We start from the raw sequence: 14,121 nt of genomic DNA on the forward strand, positions 1-14,121 counted from the left end.
TCCACGGACCCATTTCCCTGTTCACTATGCGGATAAAAGTCTCATATTTTTTGTTTTTATTTATTTATTTACTTAATTACTTTAAATTAGACATGACATGGAGGCGCTATTACCTAGAACAGTTTACTTACAGAAATAGTGGTATTCACTAATATATTTTAAATTTCACAAGACATAGTAAAGATATTTTTTTTTTGCTACAGTTAGTCATTCAATACAATTTGTTCATTAAGAACATATCATATGTACTGAACTGATGCAATGTATCTTATGTAAATAAATTAGTTTAATGGTTTTACAGAAGGCACTGAGGATTTCAATTAAAAAAATCTATCTAAATTAATAACAGTGCTATATACAAACAAAGTTACTAATTTGAAGCTTTTACAATTGCAGTGAAGACCAGTTTCCTGAAAAGAAGCAGCCGAATTCGAAGAAGAAATAAAAACTAAGAAGTTACCTGTTAATTTAAAAAAAAGTAAGTAAAATATCACCATAATATTTGTATTAGTAATCAAATATACTATAACATTAATACAAGATATTTTGGTTTCTTAAAATAGAGATTTTGTACCATTTTGTCAAAAAATGTCCATGTCTTAAACAACGATTTACAGCCAGAATGGCCCACAAATTTCTATTTTTGGACAATCAAATTAGCCAACTGAACCACTACAATTTTCATATTATAGAACAAACAACTGTTTTAATTGTATACATTAGATTTACTATTTGTACTTTTCCACACCACTAGCTTACTTTGTTTTTGTCATCTGAACCCCAGTTTAGTAACACATAAATTCAAGAATACCTATCCCTACTAGTTGTAGTTCCCAATGCACAATCACACACCATTACATACATCTTTATCATCTTACTCAAACACTCTTGCACACAGCACACATACATTCCAGAACACCCCAACCCATATCTTCTTTATTTTTTTCAACAGACCCTAAAGAATGCCTACCAAAAGACAAGTCAGTAGAAAGCAACGCAAAAGTAGAGCAAATTAAAATAAAGGTGTCCAACATAAGCATCCATCTCTAGCAGAATTTGTAAAAAAAAGTTAAAACAAAACAGCTAATACAATCATTTAGTGAAACACAAGAAGTTTCAAGTACAACAACTTTGCTTCCTCTATCAAAATGTAAAACAAACCAAAAAACAATTAACAGAAAATCAGCTATCAGTACAGATAAAACTACTTCTTCAAATTTCAATATAGTGCAAAGTAAGCATACCAAGAAAAGTATTTTAGCCAAAATATACCATCACAAAGTCCTTCAAAATCTTATAAAAACAGGAGAGAAATCAGGTTCAAAGCTTAAAACCTATCGTAGGAAATTAATCTTAGAAGCATTGATGGACAGTGCAATTCTTCTCAAAAGAAATGTATTTATTTTACTGTTAAACAAAATGAAACCACTAACAAAACTAATAACTAAATTACAAAAAAGATTTCTCAATAAGCGAAATGTCAACAGAAAGAACTTCTTAAGTATCTGCGGAGGTGAATGGAATCACACTACGAGCTCAGAACCATATTTTAATGAAGAAGCGTACAAACAAAAGCAAACAAATACAATTGCCATAAATAGCAGTGGTCGAGGTTATGAAAAAGTGAATAATACCTAATGGAACAAGAAGTACTCCTTACAAAAATATGCCCTGAAAACTTAGAATTACCCCTCCATTCAACTGAATCAGAACGTCTAGTGTACAAATGGCCATGCACGTCAATGTGTAACATTCCCAAACAATGTTTCAAATCTTTACACCAATTCCTCAATAAATATGTAAAAAGCAAAGACAAAATCAAAATTAAATTACTGCAAAATATAGATACCTGTCCAGTGCGCAAGTACACAGGACTACAAGGACATTCATTGGCCTGCATTACAGGACCTACTTGTAAAACCACTTTCCATGATATCAAAAGGATATCAACACATCATACAACTATAAGAAATCTAGTCTATAAACTGTACTATGCTAAAAGTCCTGCTTTAGCACTAGCAAAGTTAAATAACATCCTTCTACATGGCAATTCTACACATGGCAACCTTTTGCTAAACATATACAAAAAAGAAATACTAAAATTTAAAAGTACATCAGCTGAAGCACCAAACCTTGTATGTGTATGTTGCTGTAGAATTTTTTATAAAAGTAACACAAAAACTGTGGACCTATCATACAAAATAGAAGACAATGAAGATTCTAAATGGTTTGAATTTGCTCTCTACCTTGTAGCAGAAAACAAATATGAACTAACTGAGCCCTTAATACTCTGCAGTTATTGCACTACAAAACTTGACAACAACCAAACTCCTTCACGTTCTATCACAAATAATTTGGAATTATACCCAGTACCAAAACCTCTACAACAACTTAATTTATATGAGAGCATCATAATTCAAACAGTACACCCATTTCAAGCAATAATACACCTTCAACCAAAAACAGCAAAATTACCTCCCTCTGAATTGGTAAAAGGCATTTGTGGAAAAGTAGTTTATTTACCATTAAATCTAAAAGAAAATGTGCATACTCTAGGAGTGCAACGTCCAATGCAGCAATCTTTAATTATATTAGTAAATGGAGTACCTACAAAAGACAAAAAAATGTGGCAACAGCTGGTAGATTTATATAAAGTTAGGCAAGCCTTCCAATATCTTAAAGAGAATAATCAATATTACAAAGCAATTAATATTGAAGAAAACTTGAAAGATACAACTGAAATAATTCAAGAAACACAAGAAGCTGGTCAATCTGAGCTACTAGATCCTGCTACAATATCAAATACTTTAGACCATTATACAATTCATCCTTTGCACTGTAATGACACCGTACAAGATGTACTGGAAACTTACCAAATGTGTCAAACAAAAGGATCGCCAATCAGTATATGGGAAAAAAGTATAGAAGCAAGTGCTTTTCCTCTACTCTTTCCTACTGACAAAGGAGGAAGGTATGATGATAGACCTATTCAAATATCAGCTTCAGAATACCGCTCATTACGGATGTATTGTGAAGATCCCAGATTTAGACAAAATGTGGAATACATGTTCCACCTACTCTTTGAAAGTGAAGTAGCAACTTTATGTTACGGAGTTGCACACATATTAAAATCAGGATCACACTTTCAAAATATGACAGCTACACAATTATTAGAGAAAGTGCAACAAAAGAATGAGATTTTACAATCAAATATTACAAATCTATTAGCAAATATGCGTGGTACTAAAGAGTACTGGTTTCGACGTCATGGAGATGTACGTTGTATGATCAGAAACCTTGGCCCACCCACTTGGTTTGTTACATTAAGTTGTGCATAATATGCATGGGAAGATTTACATGATTTCCTACGCATATCAAATAAAAACAAAACAAACATATATATTCTAACACCTGGAGAACTTTGTTTTTTGGATCCTGTTAATGTTTCAAGATATTTTCACCATCGCTTCATTGCTATGCTACATTTTATTTGTAATAAAACTGTTCATCCCCTTGGAGAAGTGCAACACTTCTTTTGGAGAAAAGAATAACAAGCCAGAGGAGCACCACATATCCACATGCTTTTATGGATTAAAGATGCTCCTAAATTTGGTCAAGACAGTGATGCCACTGTTTTACAGTTTATTGAAAAATATGTCACTTGTGAAATTCCATCAGAAGCCACAAATAGTGATCTTTGTGCACAAATTTTACAATTTCAAAGACTCAAATGTGGAAAATATTGTCGTCGCAAATACAAAAACAAAGGCAAATACTACACCAAATTCCGATTTGGTTTCCCTAGACCAGTTACAAATACAGGTCAAGTAAACAACCTCATGTCTTCAGGTAGACATAGTGTTAAAGGTAAGTCACCTAAAAATACATATTACATAAAAAGAAAAGAAGAAGAAAAATATATCAATGATTATAATGCAATAATTGCCCACTTATGGAATGCAAACATAGATGTGCAGTACATTGCAGACAATTCTACTGCAGTTGCACGATATGTCACAGCATACTTAACTAAAGCAGAAAAGACAGAGCTCCAAGACCTCTGGAATGACCTGTCATCAGATAAAACAGTATCTCAGAAATTATACAGCTTGGGCATAAAAATGCTCACCCATAGAGAATGTGGATTTTATGAAGCAGCTGATCGTTTAACTGGTACTTCATTGTATGATAAATCTGAAAATATAGTATGGCTAAGTCTTGGTCCAGCTAAATCTAGAAAAAGAGTTCTAAAATCATATGAAGATATAGAAACAATAGCCAAACATGATCCCAACAGCCAAGACATTTTAAAAAACAATTTATTGGACACATACTACCCAAACAGAAGTAATACCTTGGAAAACATGTGTCTATACCAAATAGCCCAAAACTACACATACACAAATAATATGAACCCTGATGAAAAAAAGGTAAATATAGAGTGACAGGTTGTGAAGGCAGCTTAGTTAAACTCACTAAACCAAATTTAATTAATCATATCAAATTGTCATTGAAGACTCCTCAACATAAAGAAGTATATTACATGTCCCTGCTACAACTCTTCAAACCATGGAGAAAAGAAGAACAATTACTAGATAACTATGACTCATATGAGGATGCTTTCAAAGCAAATGAAAGCACTATAACTGATGTAAACTTTACATAGTACAAAACAATGTTGCACAATGAACAGCAACATGAAGAAGAACTCCAAGCCCAACTAGATAAGGATACTCCTGACAGTAGTCAACCTTCTGTAACAGGAAGCCAAGAACCACTGGTAGAACCACTAATAACAAATGAGGCAGAATTAGCTATGATAGAAGTAGAAAACACCATGTGTCAGTATGAAGATAAGGAAGACTGAACTATACTACAATCAAAACTAAACAATGAGCAAAGTAGCATTTTTCAAGAAGTAACAAAACAATTTGCACATGGTGTAAAACATGAAAATAAAGAATGTTCCTGCCATAATTATAAACCTATACTACTGTACGTCAGTGGTGAAGCTGGTTCTGGCAAAACATTCCTAATCAAAATCATTAGTAAGTTCCTTCAACAATTGACAAACAACAAACTGTCAGCTGTTGTCACTGCCCCCACAGGTTTAGCTGCCTACAACATAGGTGGTGTTACATTACACCGATTACTACTATTATCAGTAGAACACCAGAACAAATTAGACTATTACAAACTTTCTGCAGAAGCTGCAATGGAATTACGCAGAGTATTGAAACAAATGAAAATGCTACTAATAGATGAAGTGAGCATGGTCTCCAACCTGATGTTAGCTTTGATTCACCTCAGATTACAAGAAGTACTCAAAACAGACTATGAAGAGCTCTTTGCAGGAAAACACATTATTGTTTTTGGAGATCTGCTTCAATTAACACCAGTAAAAGGTGAACCTATTTTTAAAACATTAGGGCACAAACTCTGCCGTAAAACTGTTGGCAGCATTGGAAATGTCAACCTTTGGCAACATTTCCAATACAGAGAATTAACAGAAAACATGCGCCAATCTGCAGATCTCACTTATGCCAACATTTTAAAAAGTTTGAGAGTTGGTATACTTTCTAAAGAAGCAGAAGCACCATTGAAAACCCGGCCCATTAATGCACTTTATGGCGATAATGCATGTGCTACAGATGTTATGGAACAATTAGCCCACAAAAATGTCAATTGTATGGCATTAATGCCAACTCTTGCAAGCTGTCTCAAATTCAATGAAATAATGTTAAGTAAAGAAATGCAACCAATAATGGAAATTAGCGCTACAGCCAAACTAGATGTACATGGTATGACACTACCCATGTGTGACCAAGCCACAACAAGACTAAATAATTTAGAAAAATCAATCTCAAACACAGCAGGCTTAGAAAAGATGTTAAAATGATCCTTAAATTGCAGAGTAATGCTTAAACGTAACCTTGGCGTGGACCAAGGACTAGTTAATGGAGCACTGGGTACAGTTGTTGGCTTTCAAACATACCCACATGACAACAAAATTCAGTTTGTCAATATACTCTTTGACAAACTTTCAGAAGTAAAACGGATAGGGCGCTCAACAGCTAGATTCCTTCTCTTCAAAGATATGTATGTACGCAGAGAACAATTTTCTCTAACTCTTGCATACGCAGTCACGATTCATAAATCACAAGGTCTTACCCTAGACAAAGCAATGATAGATATTGGTAACACAGTCTTTAAAGAAGGCATGAGCTACGTAGAAATATCACGCTTACGTACACTTGACGGTCTATTTCTAATCAACTTTGATGCAAGTAAAGTAAAAGTTGATATTCCTTGCATTTTAGAATATAATAGACTTCGCTCACTATACACTCCCCATCTAAACACATATTCTGTTCCACAAAAACTAAAACGTTGTAAAAGAAAACTAAAATAAAACAGAAATGCAACAGGACGTCACTGCAAATCCTCCAAAGAGAGTAAAAGAAACTAATACTTCATCAAGTACCACAAACAAAAAAGAATCAATTGGAGAAAGTAAACCAGGTACTTCTTTAAAGAAGGAAGACAAACTCCAAAAAAAGCAGTTAGATACAGAACTACCTGGACCATTTAAATTCTCAAATATAGTTGATGTAAGTTGCTTTGCAAATGTAGCAATGAATATTCTATTTCAATTACCACCAATTGTTGACAACATTTACTTACACAGTACAGACCCATTGTGTTTGCAAATGTTAGTACTTCACAGAAATGCAGCAAACAATCCTGACAACACATAGTGTTTTTGGAATAAGACGACAATTGGACTACTGTGCTGGAATGGTGAAATTCACTATAAACTCACAGGAAGATCCACAAGAATTTCTAATGTACTTACTACAAGAAAAACTGGAAAACAAAAACATACCTCTAAATGAAATCTTTCAGATTTCATACATGTGGAAACATACATGCACTCTCTGCAACAATGTGACACAAGAAGAAATCCCCAATGAACGCTTCATATATATATCAATACCAAATTGTGAATCCATTCCATTTCAGCAACTTGTACAAAATGCAAACCATGGTAGATTATGCTCTACCTGCAATTCAGATAATCGATCCACGTTAGAAATACAAACATATAGTAAATACGTAATACTAATGCTTCTACGTTACAATGCAGATGGTACCAAAAACAACTGCAAGCTGACTGGATTCACACATGGTCAAATATCACTTGGTAAGAAAACCTTCACAACAATAGGTATAATCTACCACGCAGGAGCCACAACCAATTCATGGCAATACACTGCATATATAAAAAAGAAATGTGGATAGTTTGAATGTAATGATAGTACCATTACTCTGAAGCAGAGATTACCAGCAAATCTTACAAACGCTTATTTGATGTTCTTAAAACCAAAATTTGATAAATAAACTGTATTTAAACCTTTAAGTAAATTTGTGTTAAAAAAAATATAAACTGTTAGAATACTCCAAAAGCTATCTAAGTGCTCAAAGATTCTACAACAACTAGTCAGATAAATGAATACCACTAAATTAGAGCAAAAAATACACAGTTAGAATACGCCAATAGGTATCTAACTCTCCCAAAATTTAACAATATCCAAATAGATAAATCAAAACCACTAAAATATATTAAAAAAATAGATAGTTAGAATATGCCAATTGGTATCTAACTGCTCCAAAATTTTATAATATCAAAACAAATGAAGAATCTGTTACTGCTCCAAAAAAAATACAACAAAGCAAAGTATAAAGCATTAGCCAGAAACAACAAGTGAACACTGAAAACAAACAAATAAACTGTAGCATAACAGAAAAAGGGTTTTTTTTTTAATCCAACATGGATTTTTTTTTCTCCCACAGACCCAATGATTTTAGCAACATACACAGAAAGTGAGCAAATTGCACAGTACTCTGATCTGTACTCTACTAAATATGAGGGTTGAAAAAAAATAAAAGTATATTGCTTATACAATGTAACAAGTCATTACAAAATACTAATACTAACATGCTATTTTCTTTTATCACAGAAATGAAGAAGAAAAACATGGACTCCCATTACTAGACCAAACAGTAAGTATACAATAATAAGGACAACCATAGCATCTTATCACATCCATAGTATCTAATACCTTTGTTACTTATACATTTGTTTTTCACCCAAAGTTATAAGCAAATATGAATGTGATATGCTGCGGTGGTTGTTGCCAGGGCATAGAGTCTTGGGTGCCTGGCCAAATGGCCAAATGGCCAGGCACCCAAGACTCTATGCCCTGGCAACAACCACCGCAGCATATCACATCCATAGAGTCAAACATTTCAACTATGATCTATGGGAAACTTTTAATGTCCGCGAACAATGTGAGTGTTCTTAGAACACTTTGAACTTGCCAGCGAACAATACGGACACCGTTTTCAGGACACCCCCTACGAACATTTCAGAACAACGCGATAGTTCTTAGAACACTTTCAACTTAACAACGAACAATACGGACAGCGTCCTAAGGACACCCCCTACGAACATTTCAGGACACCGGGAGTGTTCTCAAAAACGTCTTCAGAACACCACCATCTTGTTTATTTGCGAACATTTCAGGACACCGCGAGCGTTCTTAGGACACATTCAAATTGACAAAGAACAATACGGACAACGTCCTCAGGACACCCCCTACGAACACTCCCTGGACACCGCGAGTGTTCTTAGAAGCGTCTTCAGAACACCACCATCTTGTTTATTTGCAAACATTTCAGTACACCGCGAGAGTTCTTAGGACACATTCAACTTCACAGAGAACAATACGGACAGCGTCCTCAGGACACCCCCTACGAACATTCCAGGACACCGGGAGTGTTCTTAGAAGCGTCTTCAGAACACCACCATCTTGTTTATTTGCGAACATTTCAGGACACCGCGAGTGTTCTTAGGACACATCCAACTTGACAGAGAACAATACGGACAGCGTCCTCAGGACACCCCCTACAAACACTCCCCTGACACCGGGAGTGTTCTCAAAAACGTCTTCAGAACACCCCCATTTTGTTTATTTGCGAACATTTCAGGACACCGCGCGTGTTCTTAGAACACATTCAACTTGACAAAGAACAATACGGACAGCGTCCTCAGAACACACCCTACGAACACTCCCCGGACACCGCGAGTGTTCTTAGAACAGTTTCACTTTGCTTGCAAACAAAACGGACACATATTGACTCCTTAAAACACCCCCTTAGTCAGTTTATTTAGAACATTTCAGAACACCCGTGATGTCCGCAAACAAATCGAACACAAAAAGAACGTCTAGCACATAAAAAACACAACTTTCATCCTATCTCATACACTCCCACCCTCCCCAAACACTCCTACACACCAACACATTCTACAAAATACACATTTTGAACAAAGTTTCACCGTGCTGTCCGGGGACATCCGCAAATCCAAGATGGCGGGCGCTACCGAAAAATCTGACGCGCTTCACGCTCCACGCCGTCCAATCAGCGAACACATTGCATGTCCGCGAACATCACGCAAGACGATTGGACAATCAGGACACTGTCCGCGGAGCGAACAGGGAAGTGTGTCCGCGAACCGAACACAGATAGTACTAATTTTTTTGACCTACTTTTTGGTCATTTTAAAAAAAAACTACTGGACGGATTTTCACCAAATTTGCAAAAGCACGCTTTCGGGACCAAGCCGCTGCTCCTGGTCCAAATTTGGTGGAAATCCGTCCAGCGGTTTGGGCTGTAGGCGCAAGCAAAAAATTTTTCCCATTCACTCTATGGAGAGTGAGTATAATGTATACAAATATGAGCATATAGAGGGGAGGTAGAGTAATCAAAATAAAACTATGAGAAAGTGCTGATAACCATAATGATTATCTTCATGTACAGAAAGGATTGCTCTCTATCAAGCCTGTATCTTCCGCTATGTATATGTTTCATATGATGTGACGGGACCCTAAGTCTACAAATATAGTACCTTTTTCAATTTTTACTTCCTGACTGTTACTGAAGAAAACTTTGTGGCTTTGATATGTCAGTAAAGGATAAAAAGGGAGAGCCAGCCATGTGATGTTATCAGTGATGTCATCAATGACATTTGTGATGTCATCTTTGATGTCCTCGGTGTTAGTGTTAGCAGTGCAAGGTGGCGCGAGTTATTGTTGCTTATGTTACCATAACTGCCGAATTTCAGGGGTTTTTCGGTTTTACTTTGAGCCATAATGTCCCTTTAACAAAGTTTTTTCACTGAATTTCATAGGTTTTTAGTAGCGCCACAACCATAACGTCCCTTTAACAAAGTTTTTTTTACTGAATTTCATAGGTTTTTAGTAGCACAACTTAACCATAATGTCCCTTTAACAAAGTTTTTTCACTGAATTTCATAGGTTTTTAGTAGCACAACTTAACCATAATATCCCTGACTTCATATACATGTAACATAGAACATACTAACCCCCACGTAGTGATTTTCATGTCCGCGGACTACAGCCATGTCTGCGGACACATCGAAAATCTGAGCGTGGTGAATGTAAATTTAAATAGTGTGCCCCATTTCCCCTTTGAAGTTGGCTCTGAAAAGAGCTGTTGTTTTTTTTTTACAGATGCTTGACAGACACCTGTTATTTTGTATTTTTTTTCTTGTTTTTTTTTCTTACTTTACTCCTAAAATCTTCACATAACCTTCTCCAAAGCAACCTTTACATTCCAAAATAGAAAGGTATTTCCCGTAAAAGATAAAGAAATGCCATCTTCTGTAAAGTTAACAGCATTACTGGCATCAATATTCTCATTGTTACAGAACAACATACCAGCTCTAACCATGAAGGCACACATGCCTCGGTTGATGACACACCTAGCAATATATTGCGGAGGACAAAAAACTGAACTATTGTCCCATATTGCCCTAGGTAGTAATCCAGAAAAAAATACTTTTGCATTTGGAAGGATCTTCATTACTGCTTGAACCAAGCGTTCCAAATCAGCCAACAAAGTAGGGGCACTGACGTTGCCCAAATGGAAAGCACCATAGTGCAAAACTACCACATGCGGACTGTTCATCGTGGCCATATCCTCACAAACTTGTACAATTCCCTGTACATTGCAATCAGGCACACTGCTCCACACCACCTCCACTCCTTTCACATCAAAGTTCTTTGCAACATGCCTGCATTCAGCGTACTGCTGTAAACCATGCACAAACATATCTCCGAGCACCAACACCCTGACTTTCTCCACTTCTGCCATCTTCACCACACACAGTATCTTTCAACACAAATCCACAACCTCGACATCTGAATGGCTAATCCGTACAGTCTTCTTTCCATGTTGGATTTCCTGGAAAAACCTGGATGTAGCACGGCCTGTCCACGAACAGCCACGGTATCCGCAGACGGCGTCCACTTTACTCTCTGTGCCATTCCCTCATTGCATACAGCTAAGCAATCACACAATACGAATAACGTCCTCAGAACAACCCCATTTTGTCAATTTTCGAACATTTCAGGACAATTATTATTTCATTACTCAACATATTAACATTACAAATATTATACTTTCATCTTGTACTCTGCACACAATGCTATGTTTCTCCATTAGTAGCTCAGTATACTAGATAGAATCCCATAATACAATGCTATTTATATCAATGCATCATTCAAAGCACTAATAACGGTATGATATTTATTGCAATATCCTTGACACATTTTTCGCAACATTATAATAAAAATCCCTAGTACACAAATTCCATGAAAAGTACATACACACGTGATGTCATCAGTGATTTCATCAATGACATTTGCGAGGTCATCTTTGATGTCCTGGGTGTTAATCTTAGCAGTGCACGGTGGTGGCGCCAGTTATTTTTCATAGTTTACCATAACTTGCGATTTTCAGGGGTCTTTCGGCTGTACTTAGAACCATGACATCCTTTAAACAAACTTTTTTTAATATCACGCAAACAATATACAAACATGGCGTGCAAAAACCAACTTCTACAGATGGCTTTACACAGAATGTTGCAAAGTAAGAATGTATGCTCGTTCACAGTGAAGGTCAGCTGCTTCCACAACTTCTACAGATGGCTTTACACAGAATGTTGCAAAGTAAGAATTTATGCTCGTTCACAGTGAAGGTCAGCTGCTTCCATTTATTTCTCGGGCCCCGGAGAGGCTCACGAAGCGGACTATAAGGTTGTATTGTGTTTTGACCTTGACAGACAGAGATTGTGATGAAAGACTTCTCTTGAAGGAGTGTTGCTAAAACGTAAGAGAAGATAAAGATGAAATTTCTGAAACAAAACCACTTTTATATATTATATCACTATGCGAAAGATCGTTGGCATACGCGGAGTCATATTTTGGGACTGCACCACTCGTAGACAATGGAAATTGCAATTGTACTGTAAGTAACCCTTTAGATTATTTTATACCAAATATAATTACAATAGCGTAGCATTAAAGACCGCTCAAGTTGAACTTGTTTGTTGAAAGTGCCATAATGTTTTCTACCGCGCACTATCACCGCCGAATTGATCCCCTGTCGTTTAGAGGGCTCTGAAAAAGGCAGACGACACAGGGTGGGTTAATAGAAATAGTTTAACCGGTCTATAGGCGGTCAAGCGCTCTACTCGCTGTGCCACTTCACTGTAGCCTGTCAAGTGGCACAGCGAGTACAGCGCTCGCTTTGACATCCGTGCACAGCTTGCTAACGCAAGTTTGAATCCCGGCAAGGCCAAACTCAGCCTTTCATCATTCCGTGGTCGATAAATGAGCACCACACACCGTGGTTAATAATAAGCACTGCTTAGATACCTCACGGTTCTTAGCGCTATATGAATTGGAAAATATTATTATTTTATTATTAACATACTCTGTTGCACTATCTTCGATAGCAAATAGTTTCACGCCCTAATAAATAAAATTATGATTTTTAATGAAGATCGGCTGGTGAGACTAATTTAGGTTTTTTAAAACAGCTATGTGGCTCCATTTTGCCTATGTCACGATTTACAGACTCCAGCGGATGGGGTCTTCAACTGCCAGGTGCAGGTCCAAATATGCAACTTCATGACCCTCACCATTTTAAGGGACAATCGCCAAGGACCAATATGCCCTTACGCAGTACTAGCGGCTACAAACAACATACCAACCAATAGGGTGGTCTAATGGCTCGTTGTTGGAGCAACCTTCCGATTATCAGAGCGACCATTTACTGCTTTTATCATAAACCTACAGCCTATCTACCACAAAGGAACAACGCGTGGCTCCAAATAAACTTTTGCTGATCGACAGCAGAGACAATAGCAAATCGCTGAATATTCACTAAACATTTCATGTGAAATAAATGTACTTTACCAAATGTACAATCCTGCTGTTTACTTTTAAACCACAGTTTCATATTCCGAATTGTGGCGCACTGAGTTGTAAGCTGATCTAACACCCTCTGTACCGCAAAGGAACATCGCGTGCCTCAACATGAACTTTTGCGGATCGACAACAAGGACAAATGCAAATTGCTGAATATTCTCTAAACATTTGATGTCAAATAAATGTACTTTACAACATTTACAATCTTGCTGTTTGCTTTTAAATCACTGTTTCATATTCCGAATTGTGGCGCGCTGTGTTGTGACATAATATGTGTTGTCTTCCGGGTTCTGTGTAAAGTCACTTAGGACTGCAGAGAACTGGGCGTGTTTGATTACGCACCCTGTAACGTCACGGAGAGAGGCGGGGAATATGAATGCTTTGATAATATCAGGCTTAGGGGCGGGAGATATGATTTAGTGTCGTAAAAGCAAGTCAGCCAGGTCAATAGCGCCAGTCATAGGATTATCACATAATGTCGGCGCACACCAGCCGGATTTATCGTTTCTTTAGTGGACAAAAAGTCGGTTGACGCCCCTAGGAAATTGTACTATTAGCGGACAAAAGGAGGGGTCTTAAAACACTTTCACCCTGACAACGAACAGTACAAACACTGTTCTCAGAACACCCTCATTTTGTGTAATTGCAACCATTTCGGGACACTGCGAGTGTTCTTAGAACACATTCAACTAGACAGATTACAATACGGACAGCGTCCTGAGGACACCCCCAGTTTGTGTATTTACGAACAATTAAGTACCCC

The sequence above is a fragment of the Ambystoma mexicanum genome, chromosome 2q (genome assembly GCF_040938575.1).
Source record: "Ambystoma mexicanum isolate Mex_15411 chromosome 2q, UKY_AmexF1_1, whole genome shotgun sequence".
Taxonomy (NCBI): Eukaryota; Metazoa; Chordata; class Amphibia; order Caudata; family Ambystomatidae; genus Ambystoma; species Ambystoma mexicanum.